Raw genomic sequence first — 22,274 nt, 5'->3', positions numbered from 1 at the left:
CATTTAGTAAGATGTAATATACTCCCTCACAGGTGGCCATCTGAGAGTATTAACTGTCATATATAATTTTGCCTAACTTCAGTGTGTACCTTTCCTTTTCTATAAAGCACTCATCCTACCCTACTTGTGATTATCCTCCTCTAGTTCATAAAAGCCATTTAGCTCTTATCTTCTCATTCATTATCACCTAGAGACAGGCCCAGAGGAACTAATTTTTATTCGTCTTTATTTCATCTTCCTGGGATTAGACGAGTTCTGATATTTGACTGATAACTATTTTTAATATTAAGGTGATACATTAATGTCATAATTTTCCAGTAATTAGAGGTACCAATGTTATTCAAAATAATTTTAATATCATGAACATATTTTTAATATCTTGAAAATGTTAGTTTGAATAGCTTCTGCTTTGTAAACTTTCTCCTTGATTTGGCAGTTGATGCCAAATTTTCTCCAAGTTCTTTTTATCAGTTCACTTAACAATACCCCAGTCTCATTAATGGAATCTCTTTTCTTATATGTCATGCCTCTCTTTGCAAAATTTTCTAGACCACTATAAATAATCATTTGTAAGAAGTACTGTTTCTATATAGAGCATATGCAGTAGGCTTACTTAAGAAAACCATATTCAACTTATATATAGTAATCACATAATAGATATGTACTTAAGTTACTATGGTTACTGTATAGGACACTTTTAAAATGACTATTTTAAGTGTCCTTTAATGAATATTTTGTAGTGGACTTGATTGAGTCAATCAGAATTTCCAGAAATTCTATAGTGTATGAATAAATGCAGATCCACATATGTTGACATATAAAAATGTAGCTAAATAAGATAAAATTAATTTTAAAGTCATAGCTCAATGTGAATTCATGTGATAAGAATCCAAATTATGAATTTAGCTTTTCATTCCTAACATTCAAGTATGATAATTGATGTCTTATTATAAAATAGCCATTTCTTTTTATGAGATAAACACCAGACTACAGTGTTTAGACTGGCAGAAATAGAAATATTTTTGACTGCTGAGTTTGGAGCAAATGTGTTTTATTCAGTTTTAAGTACATAAATCTACTAGTAAGGTGGAGCATCCATGAAGATTCTGGAAAAGCCTAAAGTAGGAGATGACAACTATAATTTTTTTCTTTTTACTTTTTAATTAAAAATAATTATTCTTCATAATGGAAAAATAATTATATATATCTATGTGATAAAATGTGATGTGGCACTATGCTGGCAGTATATTTCCTGTCCAGTCTGCAGAACTATGAAGCAAAGAAACCTCCTCTCTTTATAACTTATCCAGTCTCAGGTATTTCTTTATAATAACACAAATGGACCAACCCAAGGTCTTTATTCATAGATTTTTTCTTGCTAGACTAATGCCCAAAAAGTTTTCCCTAGGTTTTATTCTAGTATTACAAAGCTGTTAGGTCTTAAATTTAAATCGTTAATCCACTTTGTGTTAGCTTTTGTATGTAATGACAGATAGGGGTCTAGTTTCATTCTTTTACAAATGGCAATCAAATTTTCCCAGCATCACTTGTTAAAAGACTGTCATTTCCCCAGTTCCTGTGATTTTGTCAAAGGTCAGTTGGCTGTAAATATGTGGGTTTATTTCTCTATGCTGTTACATTGATCTATTTGTCTGTGTTTATGTAATAACATACTGTTTTGCTTACTACAGACTTGTAGCATAATTTGAAGTAAGGTAATATGATGCTCCTAGCTTTGTGGTTTTTGCTCAGGGTTTATTGGGCTATTCAGAATCTTTTTTGTTTCCATATAGGTTGTAGGGTGTTTTTTTGTTTAAGTTTTCTGAAAAGGAACTTACATTTTGATAAGAATTGCATAGAATTTTTAGATTGCTATGGGAAATATGGTTTTTTTAATGATACTGTTTTGTCCAATTCATGAGCATGGTATGTTTTTCCATTGGTTTGTGTCATTTACAATTTCTTATATCATTGTTTTACAGTTTTCCTTGTAGAGATCTTTCACTTTCTTGGTGAAACATATTCTTAGGTATTTTTTGTAACTACTGTAAATGGGATAAATTTATTGATTTGATTCTCTGCTGTATTGTTATTTGTGTATAAAATGCTATGGATTTTTGCATATTGATTTTGTATTCTGAAACTTTACTGAATTCATTTATTATATCTAACAGTTTTTTTGTGAAGTCTGTAGGTTTTTCTACATACAACATCATATTATCAGTGAGTAGAGATAATTTGATGCTCTCTTTTCCATCTCCTGGAAAAGAGATGCCTTTTATTTCCATCTCTTGCCTGATTGCTCTGAATATAATTACCAGTACTACATTATTATTATTATTATTATTATTATTGTGTAAGCCACACAATCTGTGGAAATTTGTATTTCCATAGATTTTTGAAATATGAGTGGTATTTGGTTACATATGGATAAATTCTTTAGTGGTGATTCCTGAGATTTTGGTGCACCAATTAGATGTATAATGCATCACCTGTGCGATATACACTGTACCTAATTTGTAGTCTTTTATCCTTCACCCCTTCCCCGCCTTTCACCTGAGTCCCCAGAGTTCACTGTATTATTCCTATGCTTTCGTATCCTCATAACTTAGTTCCTACTTGTGAGTGAGAGCATACAATGTTGGGTTTCCAATTCCTAAGTTACTTCACTTGGAATAATGGTCTTCAATTCTTTTCAGGTTTCTGGGAATGTTATTATTTCTTTCCTTCTTATAGCTGAGTAGTATTTCATTATATATATATACACACACACACACATATATACATACATAATACACACACATATATGTGTGTGTGTGTGTGTGTGTGTATATATACACACACACACCACAATTTCTTTACCCATTCATTGATTGATGGGCATTTGGGCTGGTTCCATATTTTTGCAACTGCAAATTTTGCTGCTATAAACATGTGTGTGCAAGTATCTTTTTTGTATAACAATTTATTTTCCTCTGGGTAGATACCCAGAAGTGAGATTGCTGGATCAATGGTAGTTCTACTTCTAGTAGTTTAAGAATTCTCCACACTGTTTATGATAGTGGTTGTACTCGTTTACATTCCCATCAGTAGTGTGAAAGTGTTCCCTTTTCACCACATCCATGCCAACATCTATTATTTTTCTGATTTTTTGATTATGGCCATTCTTGCAGGAGTAAGGTGGTATCACCTTGTGGTTTTGATTTGTATTGCCTTGATCATTAGTGATGTTCAGCATTTTTTGCTATGTTTGTTGGTCATTTGTGTATCTTCTTTTGAGAATTGTCTCTTCAGGTCCTTAGCTCACTTTTTGGTGGAATTTTTTTTTTTTTTTTTTTTTTTTTTTTTTCTGATTTGAGTTCCCTGTAAATTCTGGATATTAGTCCTTTGTTGGATGTGTAGATTGCGATGATTTTCCTGCAGTCTATGGGTTCTCTGCTTACTCTACTGATTGTTTCTTTTGTTGTGCAGACGTTTTTAAATTTAATTAAGTCCCATCTGTTTATCTTTGTTTTTGTTGCATTTGCTTTTGGGTTCTTAGGCATGAAGTCTTTTCCTAAGCCAATGTCTAGAAGGGTTATTCTGATGATGTTATCTTCTAGAATGTTTATGATTTCAGGTCTTAAATTTCATCAACTAGGCACAAAGTCATCAGTTTATCTAAAGTTAAGATAAAGAAAAGAATCTTAAGAGCTGTGAAGCAAAATCACCAAGTAACCCATAAAGGAAAATCTATCAGATTAACAGCAGATTTCTCTGCAGAAACCCTACAAGGTAGAAGAGATTGAAGCCCTAACTTCAGTCTCCTTAAACAAAATGATTATCAGCCAAGAAGTTTGCATCCAGGGAAACTAAACTTCATAAATGAAGGAAAGATATAATCTTTTTTAGACAAACAAATGTTGGGAGAATTCACCATTACCAAGCCAACACTACAAGAATTGCTAAAAGGAACTCTAAATCTTGAAGTAAATCCTCAAAGTACACCAAAATAGAACTTCCTTAAGGTATAAATCTCACAGACCTATAAAAAATGTGATAAATATATAAAAAGGTATTAAGGCAACAAATAGCATGATGAATAGAATAGTGCCTGACTTCTCAATACTAACATTGAATGTAAATGGCCTAAATGCTCCACTTAAAAGATAAAGAATGGCAGAATGGATAAGAATTCACCAATCAAGTATCTGCTGTTTTCAAAATAATCACTTAATACATAAGGACTCACATAAACTTAAGGTAAAGAGGTGGAAAAAGACATTCCATGCAAATTGAAACCAAAAGCAAGCAGGAGTAGCTATTTTTAAATCATACCAAAAAAGAAAAAACACTTTAAAGCAATGGCAGTTAAAATGGAAAAAGAGGGAATAATGATATGAGGACTTGTTCAACAGGAAAATATCACAATCCTAAATATATATGCACCTCACACTGGAGCTCCCAAATTTATAAAACAATTACTACTAGACCTAAGAAATGAGATAGACAGCAACACAATAATAGTAGGAGAGTTTAGTACTCCACTCATCAAGACAGAAAGTCAACAAAGAAACAATAATTTAAGCTATACCTTAGAAAAAAATGGACTTCACAGTTAATTTACTGAACATTACCCAATAACTGCAGAATATACATCCTATTCATCAGCACATGGAACATTCTCCAAGATAGACCATATGATAGGGCACAAAACAAGTCTGAACAAATCTAAGAAAACTGAAATTATATCAAGTACTCTTTCAAACCACAGTGGAATAAAATTGAAAATGAACTCCAAAAGGAGCCCTCAAAATGATGCAAATACATGGAAGTTAAATAACCTGCTCCTGAATGATCATTGGGTCAACAATGAAATAAAGATGAAATTTTTAAAAATTCTATGAACTGTATGATAATGGTGACATAACCTATTAAACTTCTGGGATACAGCAAAGGTGGTGCTAAGAGGAAAGTTCACAGCCTTAAATGCCTACATCAAAAAATCTGAAAGAGCACAGCTAGACAATGTAACTTCACACCTCAAGAAACTCGAGGAACAAGAACAAACCAAATCCAAACCCATCAGAAATTAAAACAAAACACAATACAAAAAATAAAGCAATAAACTAGTTATTTGAAAAGATAAAATTGATAGGCCATTAGCAAGGTAAACCAAGAAAAGAAGAGAGAAGTTCCAAAAACCTTAATTACAAGTGAAATGGGAGATATTACAACAGATACCACAGAAATACAAAAGATCATTCATGACTATTATGAACACCTTTATGCATATAAACTATAAAACCTAGAGGGGATGGATAAATTCCTGGAAATATACAACCCTCCAACCAGGAAGAAATAGAAACTCTGAAAAGACCAATAACAAGGAGCAAGATTAAAAATGATAATTTAAAAATAGCTAGCAAAACCAAGTCTAGGACCAGACAGATTCACAGCTTAATTATAGCATACATTCAAAAAATAATTGGTACCAATTCTGTTGACACTATTCCACCAGATAGAGAAAGGGGGAATCTTCCCTAAATTATTCTTTGAAGCCAGTATCACGCTAATAGTGAAACCAGAATCACCCTAATAGCAAAACCAGAAAAGGACATAACAAATAAAAGAAAACTACAGAAGAATATTCCTGATGAATATAGATGCAAAAAGTCCTTAACAAAATATTAACTGACCAAATCCAGTAGCATATTAAAACCATATCCGCCATGAGCAAGTGGGTTTCATAGCAGAGATACAGGGATAGTTTAACACATGCAAGTCAATAAGTGTGATGCACCACATAAACAGAATTAAAACCAAAAATTATTTGATCACCTCAGTAGACGCAGAAACAACATTTAACAGAATCCAGCATCCGTTTATGATTAAAACCCTTGGCAAAATTGGCATAGAAGGGACATACCTTAATGTAATAAAAGCCATCTATTACAAACCCACAGCCAACATAATACTAAATAGGGAAAAGTTAGAAGCCTTCCCCTTGAGAACTGGAACAAGACAAGGATGCCCACTCTCACTTTTAGTACTGGAAGTCCTAGCCAGAGCAATCAGACAAGAGAAAGAAATAAAGAGCATTCAAATCAAAAAAGAGGAAGTCAAACTCTTGCTGTTTGCTGATGTGATGGTATAACTAGAAAACCTTAAAAACAGCTCCAAAAAGCTCCTAGAACTGATAAAGGAATTCAGCATCGTTTCAGGATACAAAATTAATGTATGCAATCAGTCGCTCTGTTATACACCAGTAGCAACTAAGATAAGAATCAAATAAAGAATTCAATCCCTTTCATAACAGCTGCAAAAAATAAAATAAAATACTTAGAAATACAACTAACCAAGGAGGTGAAAGACCTCTATAAGGAATACTACAAACCCTGATGAAAGAAATCATAGATACCACAAACAAATGAAAACACATCCTACACTCATGTATGAGTAGAATCAATATCATGAAAATGGCCATACTTTCAGGCTGGGGATGGCAGCTCACGCCTGTAATCCCAGCACTTTGGGAGGCTGAGGCAGGTGGATCACCTGAGGTCAGGAGTTTGAGACCAGCCAGGCAAACATAGTGAAACCCTGTCTCTACGAAAAATACAAAAATTAGCCAGGTGTGGTGGCACATGCCTGTAATCCCAGCTACCCAGGAGACTGAGGCAGGAAAATTGTTGGAACCTGGGAGGCAGAGGCTGCAGTGAGCTGAAATCTGACCACTGTACTCCAGCGGGTGACAGTGAGACTCCATCTCCAAAAAAAAAAAAAAAAAAAAAAAAAAAAATACTTCTAAAATCAATCTGCAGGCTCAATGCAATTCCCATCAAAATACCATCATCATTATTCACAGAACTAAAAAAAAGCAATCCTAAAATTCATATGGAACCCAAAAAAGCCCACGTAGTCAAAGCAAGTCTAAGCAAAAAGAATAAATCTGAAGGCATCACATTACCTGACTTTAAACTACAATATAAGGCTACAGTCAACAAAACAGCATGGTACTGGTTTAAAAAATAGGCACACAGACCAAGAAAACAGAATAGAAAACCCAGAAATAAAGCCAAATACTTAAAGCCAACTGATCTTTTGTTTTGACAAAGCAAACAAAAGCATAAAGTGGAGAAAGGATACCCTATCCAACAAATGGTACTCAGATAATTGGCAAGCCACAGTAGAAGAATGAAACTGGATCCATATCTCTCACCTTATACAAAATCAACTCAAGATGGATCATGGATCAGTACCACATTAAATAGAAGTGATTAAAGTGGGTATTTTTGCCTTATTCTAATTTTGAAAGGGAAAGCTTTCAAATGTTTCTTTTTCAGTGTGATGTTGACAGTGGGTTTGGCATATATGGCTTTTATTATTTTAAAAAAATACTCCATTGATATTTTTTGTGTAGGGAGTTTTTATCATGAAGAGATGCATAATTTTATCAAATGCTGTATGTACATCTATTGAGATGATCATATAGTTTTTGTCCTTAATAATGTTTATATGATGTATCACATTTACTGATTTGAATATGCTGAAATATTCTTGCATCCCTGGTATAAGCCCACTTGATCATGTTAGGCTATCTTTTTGATGTGCTGTTGGATTTGGTTTGCTAGAATTTTCTTGAGGATTTTTGTGTCTATGTTAATCAGGGATACTGGTCTATAGTTTTCTTTTTGTGTTTTTATCTGGTTTGGGTATCAGAATAATAGAGCAAGTTAAGACTTCTCTCTGCCTCAATTTTTTGAAACAGTTTCAGGAACTTTTTTTTATTAAGTGTGGTAGATTTTGGCAGTAGATCCATCTGGTCTTGTACTTTTCTTTGCTAATTCAATCTAACTACTTATTATTAGTCTTTTTGATATTTTTAATTTCTTTCTGATTCAGTCACAGTAGATTGTTTCCAGGAATTCATCCATTCTCTCCAGGTTTTCTAGTTTCTAAGCCTATCATCTTTTACAATAGTATCTAATAATCTTTTGTATTTCTGTTTTATGATTTGTAGTGTCTCCTTTTTTATTTTAATTTTTTAAACTTGTATCCTTTGTATTCTATTTCTTGGTTAGGCTAGCTAGTGGTTTGTTCATATGTTTATCATTTTGTAAAAACAACTTTTCATTTCAATGATTCTTTGTAATTATTTGTCTTCATCTCATTTAGTTCTGGTGTGTTCTTTGTTATTTTTTCTGCTGCTAATTTTGTGTTTGGTTTGTTCTTGCATTTCTAGCTTCTTGAGGTGTCAGGTTGTTTATTTGTAATAGTCCTATCTTTTTGATGTAGGTATTTCATGCTATAATCTTCCTTCTTAGCACTATTTTGGTGTGTCACACAGGTTTTTGTAGTTTATGTTTCCATTTACACTTGTTTCACAATTTTTAAAATTTGTATTAATTTATTTGTTGACCCAATTCTTCAGGAGTATGTTATTTAATTTTCATGTATATGTATAGTTTCTGAAGTTCCTCTTGGTATTTATTTCTAGTTTTACTCCATTGCAGTCTGAAAGATATTTCACAAAATTTTGATTATTAAAATATCATTGAGACTTAGGTTTTGTAACCTAATATATTGTCTATCATGGAGAATGTTCCATGTATGAAAAGAATAATGTACATGATGCAGTTGTTGGGTAGAATGTTTTGTAAATATTTGTTCAGTCCACTTGATCTAATGTCCAATTTAAGTTCATTGTTCCTTGTTTGATTTTTTTGCCTTGATGATCTATCTAACATGTGATTGGGATGCTAAAGTGCACCACTCTTATTATATATGTTTTAAATCTAATATATGCTTTATATATCTAGGTGCTCCAGTGTGAGGTGCATATAGGTTTAGAATTGTTATATCTTCTTGCTAAATTAATCCCTATATCATAAGTAATGACTGTCTTTGTTTAATTTTACTGTTTGATGTAAAGTCTGTTTAACTTACATATGTATAGATATATGTTATCTATATATGTATAGATGTATGCTATCTTTACATATATGTTATATGTAGATATATAAAAAATATACATACATACTATATACACAAGTCTATAGATTGTATATATCTGTACATATATAAATTATAGATATGAATATAGCTATATAAGTCATACATAAGCCCAGGGACCTGAGAACCCACCAACATATCCAGCCCACCACTGCTACTACTATAACTTGAAAAAACCACCTGTAGGCCTAAGACCTCCAGGATTCACTAACAACAGTGCCACTGTCAGCTGCTCCTGATCTAAGAATAGGAACACTCAACCCACAGCTGTCACCACTGGGGCCCAGAGACTGACACACCTGGTGTCCTAGTTCCAAGCAAAACTTCATAATTGCTTCTATTAATAGACATAATCAGTGGTGCTTCTAAACCACCAAGGAAATCACAGATACCAGTGACCCCATTTACTGTCAAAGAATTCACATAGAGATCACACTACCACAGGCAACCAAACTCAAAGCTAAAGCTTTGATAAAACATATGTATAGATTCAGGAAAAAAATCTTCCCCTATGAAAGCAGTTTCAACAAATTGGAAGAAGTGACTGTTACACCAGGTATGCAGATATCAATATAAAAACATATACTAGAAAACATGAAAAAAAGAGAAAATACTTCACCACCAAGAGACCATGACATTTGTCCAGCAACAGATCTCAACACAAAACAAATCCTTGAAATGCCAGATAAATGATTCAAAATATGGATTTTAAAGAAGCTCAGTGAAGGGCAAGGTAAGTTAAAACTAATTTATAAAATTAGAAAATCAATTTAGAGTATTAATGAGAAATTTGCCAGGGGTATTGATATGCTGGGGGAAAAAAACCCAGAAATTCTAGAACTGAAAAATTTATTGAAGTAAATACAAAATACATTTGAAGCTTTAGTAATAGATCAGACCTAGCAGAAGAAAGAATCTCAGAACTCGATGACCAATATTTTAAAATAATCCAGGTAGAAAAAAATAAAAAGAAAAATAGAACAAAAAAGAAGGAACAAAGACTTTGAGACATTATGGACTACCTAAAACCACTAAACTTATGAATTATCAGTATTCCAAAGAGGGAAGAGAGATAAAAAAAGTTAAGAAAGCCTATTTAAGGCATTAATTGATGAAAACTTCCCCAGTTTAGCAAGGGAGTTAGAAATTCAGATATACATTATAAGTAATCCCCATGAAAACACATTACAAAAAGTACTTCACTATGGCATAATATAATCAGAATGTATAATGTTAAAGTTAAAATTAATTTTAAAAATAGCAAAGAAAACTTCGTTAGACTGACCGAGATCTTATCAGCAAATACTTAGAAGCCGGAAGAGAATGGAATGGTACTTCTTTTTTTTCCCTTTTTCTTCTTCTTCTTCTTTTTTTTTTTTTTTTTTTTTTTTCTGAGACGGAGTCTTGCTCTGTTGTCCAGGCCAGTGGCACGATCTCGGCTCTCTGCAACCTCCATCTGCCAGGTTCATGCCATTCTCCTGCCTCACCCTCCCGAGTAGCTGGGACTACAGGTGCCTGCCCACCATGCCTGGCTAATTTGTTGTATTTTTAGTAGAGATGGGGTTTCACTGTGTTAGCCAGGATGGTCTTGACCTTCTGACCTCGTGATCCACTGGCCTTGGCCTCCCAGAGTGCTGGGATTACAGGCGTGAGCCACCGCGCCCAGCCAGAATGGTGCTGGGGAGGGGGGTGGAAACTGTCAGTCAAGAATTTTTTCCAACAAGTAAAATCTTCATAAATGAGTGAAAAATAACAACTTTCTCAGACAAGAAAATATTGAGAAAATTCATCGCTACTAGACTAGCCCTAGAAGAAATGCCCAAAATCATTTCAAACATGAAAGTGAAAAATGTATATTCATCATCATGAAAACACATGAATGTATAAAACTCACAGGGCTTATAAAACAATGACACACTGTAGAGAGAGAAAGGAATCAAATAACACTGCAGATTTTTACCAAACCACAGAGACATAGATAAATAAACAATCAAAGAATTTATTAAAACAACTAGAAAACAATTAACAATAACAGGAAAAAACTGTAGATACCCTTAATAACTTTGGAGGTGAATGGATTAAATGACTCTCTTAAAATTTATAGATTGACAGAATGTATTTAAAAAACGTGATCCAACAATATGCTGCTTACAAAAAACTCCACAACCTTTTTGATGTTTTTTCAGTTGACTCTGTTTATCTCAATCTCTCTCTCTCTTTCTGTCTCTCTCCGTTTGTGTGTGTGTATGTGTGTGTGAAATCCATGACCAAATGGAGTTTACACCAATGATGCAATATTGGTTTAATATCCAAATATTAATCCATGTAGTACGCTAACTCTACAGGCTTAAAAGAACATTTTATAGTCATAGCAACTGATGCAGAGACAGTATTTGACAAAATTCAATCCCAATCATAAGAAAAATACTCATAAAATAAAGAATAGAAAGAAATGTTTTCACCTTGATAAAAAACTTAAACACAACTTATAGCTGATACTATATCTAATAGTTAAAGGATGAATGCTTTTCTCCTAAGATCATGCTTCAGATATGAACATACAGCTTATTAAAGTTAAAACAAAAGAAAAATAAATATACACAAATACTTATCAAAGGAAAACAAGATTGACATCAATATCAGATCAACTAATCTTCAGAGGAAAGCAATTTATTAGCAAACATGTCTACACTCACTACTGCTATTCAACATGATACTGGAAGTTATAAATTTAACAATAAGACAAGAAACAAAAATAAAGTCATACACATCAAAGAAAGTAATAAATATTTCCATACAAGGAGGTGACATGATTGTCTACAGAGAAAATACCAAGTTATATACTAAATAGCAAATAGAACTAATAAGTGTGTTCAGCAAAGTTTCATAATACAAGACTTATATACAAAAGCAATTATATCTCTATTGATGAACACATGGATATCAAAAGAAAAAATAATTTGCAACCACTGATAAACAATATTAATGAAGATTTAATTAAATAAAAAGTCATACCATATTCATGGATTGAAAGACTTAATGTAGTAAATTGTCATTTTTTCTGAAATTGATGTACAAGTTTAACACAGCATTTATCAAAATCCCTGGAAATTTTTGTAAATATAGACATGATTGTTCCAAAATTTATGTGGAAATTAAAGGAAGTAATAAAAGTAAACAATTTTATAAAATGATAACATAATCTTATGAATCACTCAACACTTTCAAAACAAATAGGTACAGTAATCCACAGATCAATGGAACAGAATAGAATAGTCAGAATTAACCCTTCACAAATACACAAATTTGAGTGCTGATGTGTTAAAAAACAGTGCAATAAAGGAAAAATAATCTTTTCAACACATCACGCTGGGAAAATTGGATATTCATATAAAAAAACAAATGTTTATCTAACCCACATAAATTACAGAACATTTGTCTCAAAATTTATCATAGATTTAAAAGTAAAATGTAATATTTTAAAACTTCCCTAAAAAATCATAGGAAAAAATATTTCAGTCCTGGATCTTCACAAAGAGATGTTACCATGGTAGCAAAAGCATCATTCATAAAAATAATATTTCACAACTTGGACTTCATCAGAATTTAAAATTTTTGCATATAAGACTTGATTAAGAAGACAAAAATATAAGGAGAAATCTAGGAAAATAAGAGTTTCTGATCACATATCTGAAAAAAGACTTATTTTAGATTATATAAGAACTCTTAAAACTCAACAATAAGAAAAAAATACAAATATCTCTATTAGAAAGTGGACAGAAGACATGGAGAGACACTTAACTAAACAGGTTATACAGATAACAGGTAAGCACATATAAAAGATATTGAACATCACTAGCCATCAGTAAAATGCAAATAGATACCATTATGAGATATTACTGTATACCTATCCAAAAAACAAATATAAAATATGATTACAAACTCTTACAAGGATGCAAATAAATTAGATCATTTATATACGACTGACTGGTTGGAATGTAAAAACATTCTGAAGGTAATGTAAAAGTCATTCTGAAGGAATCTGAAGGAAAGTTTCATGATGTCTTAAAATACTGATCATATACTTACCATATGACCTAGCATTCATGCTTATTTCAAAGAATAAATTGTATCCACAGAAAAAACTGTTACATAATTTATCAAAACAATTTCATTTGTAATAGCCAAAAAAATGGGTTAACTAAAACACACTGCAATAGATAAATGATCAATATGCCAAACTATGGTATATCTATGCCATAGATTACTATTCAGCAATACAAAAATATTTATACATCTAAAAATGTGCATAGAACTCAAGGGTATTATTGTGTGTGTAACCAAAAAAAGTCAAAAAGATGGTATGATTCCAGCTGTATAACATCCTTAAATAAGAAAATAGGTATTGAGAATGAATTATTTGTTGCCTGGGTATTGGAAAGGTGGGTAGGTGGGAGTAACATTAGGAAGATAAAATAATTCTGTATTTTGATCACTGTGGTGCTTACATAAATTTATCCATGTGACACACTGACAATGATTTGTACATACACATTGTATGAGTGTCAATCTGTCAGTTTTTTATATTCTACTATAGTTAGCAAAAATGTAATTATTGGGGGAAACATGGTAAAAGGAATATACTATCTTTGCAACTTCCTGTGAATTTACATTATTCCAAATTTAAAAATTTAGCAAAAAGCACAATTTAGCCGGTTAAATTCAGTGATATGTTTTTAAGTGTCATGAACCATGGGGTTTCTTCTCAAGTTTCTTAATATATTTTATTTTCACTTGCATTCACTTGCAAATTTTCTTAGTCTTAACCTTTATTTGCAGAGACATACATTTGAAACTATAATTGTTTTACACATCCTATCAAATATTCCCTTCATCTGAAGAGCACCCTGTTGAAGTTCTCTCTTCCTCAATTTTTATTAGACTGATTCCTCTCAGCCTGTAACACTTTTGAAGCTGAAGCTTCTCTTCAATGTTTTCCTCCTTACATCAAATATTTTTTCATACCTTTTATTCCTCCATCTAGGTCACTTTCTTATTAATACAATCTATTCTCGAGTGACTTTTAAAAATTGTATTGCGAAAGAAAACTTTAAGGAGGCACGGCATGTGAAGAAATGTTTTTATTCTGCAATAACAATTGATTCAACATTTTGTGGGAATATAATTAGTCTACATTAATTATATTTATCCTCTCAAATTTGAAGGGCTTCCTCTATTATGTTCTAGTACTTAGAATTGGTGATGAGACACTTGAACTTTATCTCATTGTTATTCCTTTTGTAAAACACCTGCTTTTATTTCTTTTTCTTTGGAAATGTTTAGTGCCTTCCTTTTACGATTTATATACTTGAATTTCACTATGACACATAAAGTTTGGTCTTTTCTAATTTATGTGTTTCAGAATTCTTTAGACAATTCTTTTACTGTTTATTTGATATATATATACACACACACACATACACACACACACACACACGTATATATATTTTACTCTATGTTCTCTGTTCCCCTTTTCTGAAAGTATTAATTGCATGTTGGCAATACTTCCCATGGCATTGCATCTGTCTTTGAATTGTAGGAAGGGCCCTTACATCATCTATTAACCCTTCAATGTATCTAGTCAATATATTAATTTGTATGTCATATTGAAAACTTTGTTTGAATAAAACAATTTTGACTTTTTTGTGATGAGGACATTACAGATTTACTCTCAGTAATGTTGAATATAGAGTACTCATTTATAGCTATATTCATCATGCTGTGCTATTTTTCTAAAAATATGTATTTTTCTACTTAACTGAGGCTTTCTATCCTGACTATCATCTCCCCATTCTCCCAAACCCCTCCTCCAACCCCTCATAATCACTATTCTACTCTAAACTTCTATGACATCAGTTGTTTTAGATTCTACATGTAACTTAGAACATGCAGTGTTTGTCTTTCTATGTTTGTCTTTCTATGTTTGTCTTATTTCACTTAGCATAATGTTCTCCAATTCTGTCAATGTTGTCACAAGTTACAGAGGATTTTTCTTTTTAAGTCCAAGTAGTATTCCATTGCATATGTATACCATATGTCTTAATCCATTCCTTTATTAATGAACACTTAGGTCGATTTAATAACTTAGCTATTGTGAACAATCCTGCAACGAACATGGGAATGTAGACATCTCTTTAACATACGAATTTCAAATCTTTCAGGCAGATACAGAGAAGAAGAATTTCTGGTTCATGCGGTAATACTATTTTTAGTTTTTTGGGTGACCTTCATATTCGTATTTTTCTGAATTTTCCTATTCAAAAACGTCTTATTTTTGTTTATAGATTCAATACCTAATATCAACCTAAATGCCCTTGAAGATAGTGGTTAAATTATTGTTATTGAAATCATCTTTTTTCTAAGACACTTATATTTCTTCCTGGTTTATCTTGTTCTTTCTCTGCAACTATAGATTTTTCTCAAACAAATGGTTAAATATTTAAGATCCACTCATATTTTAGAATGAAGCAGAGATGTCTGTTTCAGAGCTCCCTGTATGTGATGTCGTTTGTTTACAGCAAATAGCTGTCCATTACGTCTTTGAATTTAAATTGCCAGTAATTAGAGGGCTTTTTACCTGATGTAGCATTGGTTTAGTTCCTAGGAATGCTATAATAAATTACCACAAATCTGATGGCTTTAAACAATAGGAATTTATTCTATCGCAATTCTAGAGACCAGAAATCTGAAGTCAGGGTGTCAGCAGTAACACAGTCCCTTTGAAGGCTTTAAATGAGAATCATTACTGCCTCTTCCAGACTCCAGTACCTACAATCAGTCCTTGACAATACTTAGCTTGATGTCACACAGCTGCAACCTCTGCCTCCACCTTCATATGGCTCTGTCTGTATCTGTCTTCTCTTCTTTTTTATGGATTTTTCCTTCTTCATTGGATTTAGGGACCACCAGCACAATCCAGGATGATCTTATGGAGAGAATCTTAGCTTAATTAAATTTGAAAGGCCTTTTACTTTTCTACAAATAAGGAAACATTTACAGATTCTGAGTAGACATATCTTTTGGGAGACTGCCATTCAACCCACTACAAAAAATATATACTAATCTTCTCAAGATAATTCAGGTAAGTTAAGATAATTTGCTTGAGGTTTAAAAGAAGGAAAAACTCACCTATTGACCTAAGATTTAGTGGTAAGTATTCTTGCAATCATAATTTAGGAATGAGTTGTTGGAAGTTCATAGAAAGAACTTCAGTATTTATCTCATTCTTTTCAGCCTTGCTCCTCAATATGCTTTCTGTTGCACCTGCCATCCTTGAGTCTGGAGCTCCTCTTGGGCACCACCATGCTGGCAAGTATTCTTGTCCATGCACTCCAGTCAAGGGCACTTCTTAACTGTAGGTTTCATCTGTCACGGTAACGCATCTGTATTTCTCCATCTACTTTCTCTTTCCCAGAAAACATTGAAATCCTGAGGTTTATCACTAGACTCTCTCATTTTTTTGTTGATGAAGAATAATACTTGCAAAAATAGTAACTATCATTCATATGAAATTTCAGGAGAGAGAAATAAAAAATGCTTATTCTGTTTATGCTACATCAACTTTCTAAGTCTGTGTCCTCCTGTATAAAATAAAATTAAAAATCATTTTACATTATTATTCATATATATGAATATGAACTTTCTATTAATATTAAATCCTATATTGCTCATATAAGACTTTATATGATAGGAAGTATTCAATTAAGGTTGGCTATTATAGAAAGTGGATCTCAGCCAAAATATGTGACAAATATTCTGCAATGCTAAGAACACTTAAAGAATTAGTAAATTATTTGAAACATTATTAGAAAAAATATGTTCACTTAGACTCAATAGATGTTTCAAAATTATACCTAATTTAAAAGCAGATATTAATTATGAGAGCATTTGCCACTGAAATATTAAAATGCAAGGATTTTCTGTTTTGAATCTCAATAGAATGTTATGTGATTTCCTGGGACTTGTGAAAATAACATTTGCCATTTCCCATTGCCCACCTTTGGAGGGAATACACATTAATACATGAATATTACTTACGTATTTCTTCTCTTTTAAATTTTTTCATGAATTCATCAGTTTAAAGGGAAAGAATTTGTGCAGATCACATAATTTGATACTTAAAAATTCATAACTATGAGCTGAATTTTGAAAGACATCTATAATTTACTTTTATGCTTGAATAAATTACATAGTATTTAAGAAATGTTATTTATCATTTTAAAATTAGGCAACTGAATTCCCCCTCAGGAGAAAAGGTTGATTTTCTGTTTACTGAAGTTAATTAAAGTGCAAAGTTGTAATCTTTTCACTCTTTGCTAGATAGGAAGTTACTTTAATTCTGAGTCTATATTAGTCATGCCAGAGTAATGAGAATAATTATTGTCATTTATTGAACTAGTAGTTTTGGGGCATAGAGTCTTTGATAAATGATAACGTGTTTTGCTTTAGTGTCTGTTGTCCTAGTGATTACTATAGTGCACAGAACATAGTAGGCATTCAATATAAATATTCTATTAAAATCACTTGACTATTATTTAGGTCAACTTCTGAGTCAACTGAATTGTAGGAAAAATGTGTTCTACATAAACAATTAAACTAAGAACATCTGCCTATATAAAATGTTTCAAAGCTAAGGCAGTAAAATTCTACATAGGGCATTACTTTGTTTTAAAATGAGTGTAGCAGATATCATTCTCCACATATTCTTATTTTCTAACTAACAATTATTTACTGAGTACATATTACATGTATATGTATTGAATATATATTATATAAACCTCACAGTACCCAGCAAAATTTACAAAGAGTAAAAGTCATTTTTCACCTACCAAAATAGACTGCTACTTTATTAGCATGTTGGGAGCTTTTTTGTTGGAAACAACCTAAGCGTCCAGAATTAGGTTTACTATGAAAACACATCTTACATACAGATATTTAGTGACATGGGACATATTTATGATTAATTCAATTACAAGAGTAGAAAGCCAAACAATACAAATATTATATGAACAATTTTGTTGAAAGAAAAAGAAAAACACAATATGCTCTGAAATGCTAATGGTAGTTATCCTTGTAAGCAGTATTTGTCTATATTTTAAAATATTTTTATATTTTATTATTTCTGCAATTAATTCATACTACTTTTAAAATCTAATAAAATTGGTGAACGTTATTCAAGCAGCTGATTCTAGATTTAATTGCTAAATGAGTACAGATAGGCCAATACAATTAAATTGTTAAGGCTAATAACAGTCATTAGCATTAATTTGGGGAAAAAAGTTGTGTTTTATCTTGTGACACATATTCTGCAATGCCAAGAACACTTACAGAATATGTCTTCAAATACATCATTCTGGTAAGGGTACAATGGCATAGCTTGCTTTCCTACAAATATCTTGATATAGATACACTTTAATAAGACACAAAACGACATTTTTATTGAACTTTCAAATATTGTTTTATTAGATATGTTTTATCTAATCTATGTAGATAATATTATTGTTTTATTAGAAATGAATATACAAAACAAACATTCTAGTAACATCTGTGACTACTAGCTAAATCACTGATCCCAATATACATATGTTAGTGGTAGGTAGAACTCAAAAAGCAACATATTAGATATAGATTATGGATCTGAAAAGAAATAAGTATCAAGCATTTATGTTGAAAAATCATTACTTTGATGGAAAAAAACTAATTTTGTAAAGTAATCCTCCAATGTAGGCTCTCTTACACTGGCTATGTCCAAAGTAACCTACTGAAAGCACGTGTAAATTCCATCTGTGGTGAAATAACAGGAACTGGACTTAGCCTCCCATTTTAAACTACCAAAACACCATACAAAATATATAAAACAACTATATAGTTTATAGTGGAATGAAATGAAAAGGTTAAAAAAATTCTTACTCAATCCAAAAAATGGAATAAAGGAATGAAAACAAGAAACAATAAACAGAGTGTACAAATGCAAGATACATATGCAAGTGGCAGATTGAAATCTGGCAATATTAGTAATATTATTACATGCAAATGTTATAAATACTCCAAATAAAAAGTGGAGATAAGAAAATTAATAAAAGCAGCCGGGCGCGGTAGCTCACGTCTGTAATCCCAGCACTTTGGGAGGCTGAGATGGGGTCAGGAGATGGAGACCATCCTGGCTAACACAGTGAAACCCCACTTCTACTAAAAATACAAAAATAAAAAAAAATTACTCAGCATGGTGGCAGGTGCCTGTAGTCCCAGCTACTGGAGAGGCTGAGGCAGGAGAATGGCGTGAACGTGGGAGGCAGAGCTTTCAGTGAGTGGAGATCGAGCCACTGCACTCCAGCCCTGGTGACTGAGCAAGACTGCATCTCAAAAAGAGAAAAGAAAAGAAAATTAATAAAAGCAATACCCAACAATTGACTGTCTAAAAGGACCCCACTTTAAATTAAGAAAACACAAGGCATGGAAGTTCTACTGTGCAATAACTTACAAGAAAGTAAAGTTGCTATATTTATATCCAAGAAAGTAGACTTCAAAAAAGGAATATATCTGAGGATAAATAAGGGTATTTCATAATGATAAAGACATGATTTTATCAAAAGACATTAAAAACTCAGTTTTGTATAAAATCATTAATTGAGCTTCAAAATTAAGTAAAATGTGATAAAAGAGAAAAGTAATTTAGAAAACTCCAAAATTAGAGTTTGAACTTCTCATAATCTTCTACAAGTAGTTGATTTTTAAAAACTGGAGAAAAACTTTTAAGTATATAGAAGCCCTAATCAACACAAAAAAGCAACCTGCCAGAATTAATATTTATTGGACAATTTCACCCCCAAAGACCAAACTACATATCCTTTTCAAGTACACAAGGAGTATTCACCAAGACAGGCTAAATTCTAAGGCATAAATATGATATATTAAAAATAGCCAACTCATATGACATATGTTATGTGACAACTATAGCAGTAAATTTTAAATCAATAACAGAAAATATCTGAAAAAAATCAGATATTTGAAATCTATATGCCTAGGGGAATAAATCATAAGAAGAAATATAAAATATTTTGAAGTTAATGAAAATAAAATAATAATATGAGTAATATTTAGACATACCTATAACAGATCTTACAGGAAAACCTAGATCTACAAAATATATAAAGAAAATAAGAAAGCTCTCAAAATAGTCATTTATGTTCATACCTTAAAAATATAAATAAAAGAGCAAATGAAGCCCACAGTAATATAAAAGATGAAATGAAAATCAGAAACATATTAGAGAAAATTTTTGTAAACCAAAACGTTTTTAAAGATCAATAAAAATGAGAAACCTAGAGCTAAATTGATCAAGGGAAAATAAAGACACAAATGACCAATATCACAAATGAAAAAGAAGACATCCCAAGATATTCTAAAGATACTAAAAGAAAATATGATTTAACTTTATGCCCATAAACATAGATGAAGTAGAACAATTATTTAAAATATTCAAATTATTAAAATTTACTCAAGAACAAAAGAAAGATAATAAATAATAATTCTGAACTTAATAAATAATTTATAAATAAAATCTTTCCAGAAAGCAAATGCCAAGACAAGTAGGCTGCATTGGTAAACTTAATCAAACACTTACAGAAATAATTTCAATCTCATACACTCTATTTCAGAAAATAGAGGAAAAATAATTGTTTGGAACAATTTGCAACACATTTAATAAGACTAGCATTCCATAAATATCAATATAAGAGAAAAACATTGATCATAAAAATGTACCCCCAAAATCAATTATATTTTTATGAAGTTGAAACAATTATAGTTATATTAAAATAGTTTTATAGTATCATCTAATATGAACTCAGGATGTAAGACTAATGAAATATGTGTAGAAATTATACACAGAAGACAATCAAACACTACTGAGAGAAATTAAATAACACTAAATAAATGAGAGACTATACCATGCAGTGATTTCAATTTTCCACAAAATGATCTAGTATTTCAATGTAAAAATAATTAAATCCCAAACTGTGTGTGTGTGTGCACATATGTGTGTCTCTGTGTAAACTGAGAAGCTAATTCTAAAATACATGTGGCAGTGCTACAAGCTAATAAAGAAGGGCGATTTGAAGAATCAGAACCGTGGGGAACTTAGACTACCATGTGTTAATACTTACCATAAAACTGTAGTAAGGCAAACAGTAGTGTTGGTACAAGAATGGAGGAGTAAGCCAAAGGAACCAAAACAGTGGTCCAGAAATAAACCTGCACATCTATCAATAGTTGGTTTATTTCAAAAGATAATTTTTTTCCAATAAATAGTACTTAGTCAATTGGATAGTCTTGTGAAATAAATTACTGTTGACTCCTACCTCATAAAAAAGAGTAACATTGGTTTGTAGATCTACAAAAGCAGATACCCAAGTGGCCAGTAAATAAACAAAAAGGTACTCAACTTCATGTTGTAATGTAAGTATAAACTAAAATTATTATTAGATACATACATACATACCTTTCAAAATGACTAAAAGTTATGAGCCATATACCTTATATTAACAGATACATGACAGGGTAACTTATGAAGAAAACAGGTTTCATTGACTCACAGTTCCACATGGCTGGGAAGGCTTCAGGAAACTTAGAATCATGATTAAGGCTAAGGGAAAGCACGGCGTGACTTACATGGCAGCAAGAGAGAGAGAGAGGGGGGAAAGGTAAACTGCCACTTTTAAACCATCAGATTTTGTAGGAACTCCCTCACTATCATGAGAACAGTGTGGGAATGACCTCTCTCATGATCCAATCATCTTCCGTCACGTTTCTCCCTTGACAGATGAAGATTACAATTTGTGGGGAGATCTGGATGAGGACACAGAGCCAAACCATATCATTCTACCCATGACCCCTCCACAATTTTATTGCTTTTCACATTTCAAAACCAATCATGCCTTCTAAACAGGCCCCCAAAGTCTTAATTCCTTCTGGCATTAACCCAAAAACACATGTCCAAAGTCTCATCTGAGACAAGGCAAGTCACTTATGCCTATGAGCCTGTAAAACAAAACAAAACAAAAAACAAATTAGTTACTTCCAGGATACAATGGGGGTACAAACATTGGATAAATGTTCCCATCTTGAAACTCCAACATTTTCTTTTACTCCATGTCTCATGTCCAGAGCTGATGCAAGGGATGTGCTCCCAGGGCCTTGGGAAGCTCCTCCCCCTGTGGCTC

Source organism: Papio anubis, chromosome 14, assembly GCF_008728515.1.
Source record: "Papio anubis isolate 15944 chromosome 14, Panubis1.0, whole genome shotgun sequence".
Classification (NCBI taxonomy): Eukaryota; Metazoa; Chordata; class Mammalia; order Primates; family Cercopithecidae; genus Papio; species Papio anubis.
This window is presented reverse-complemented; position numbering follows the sequence as displayed.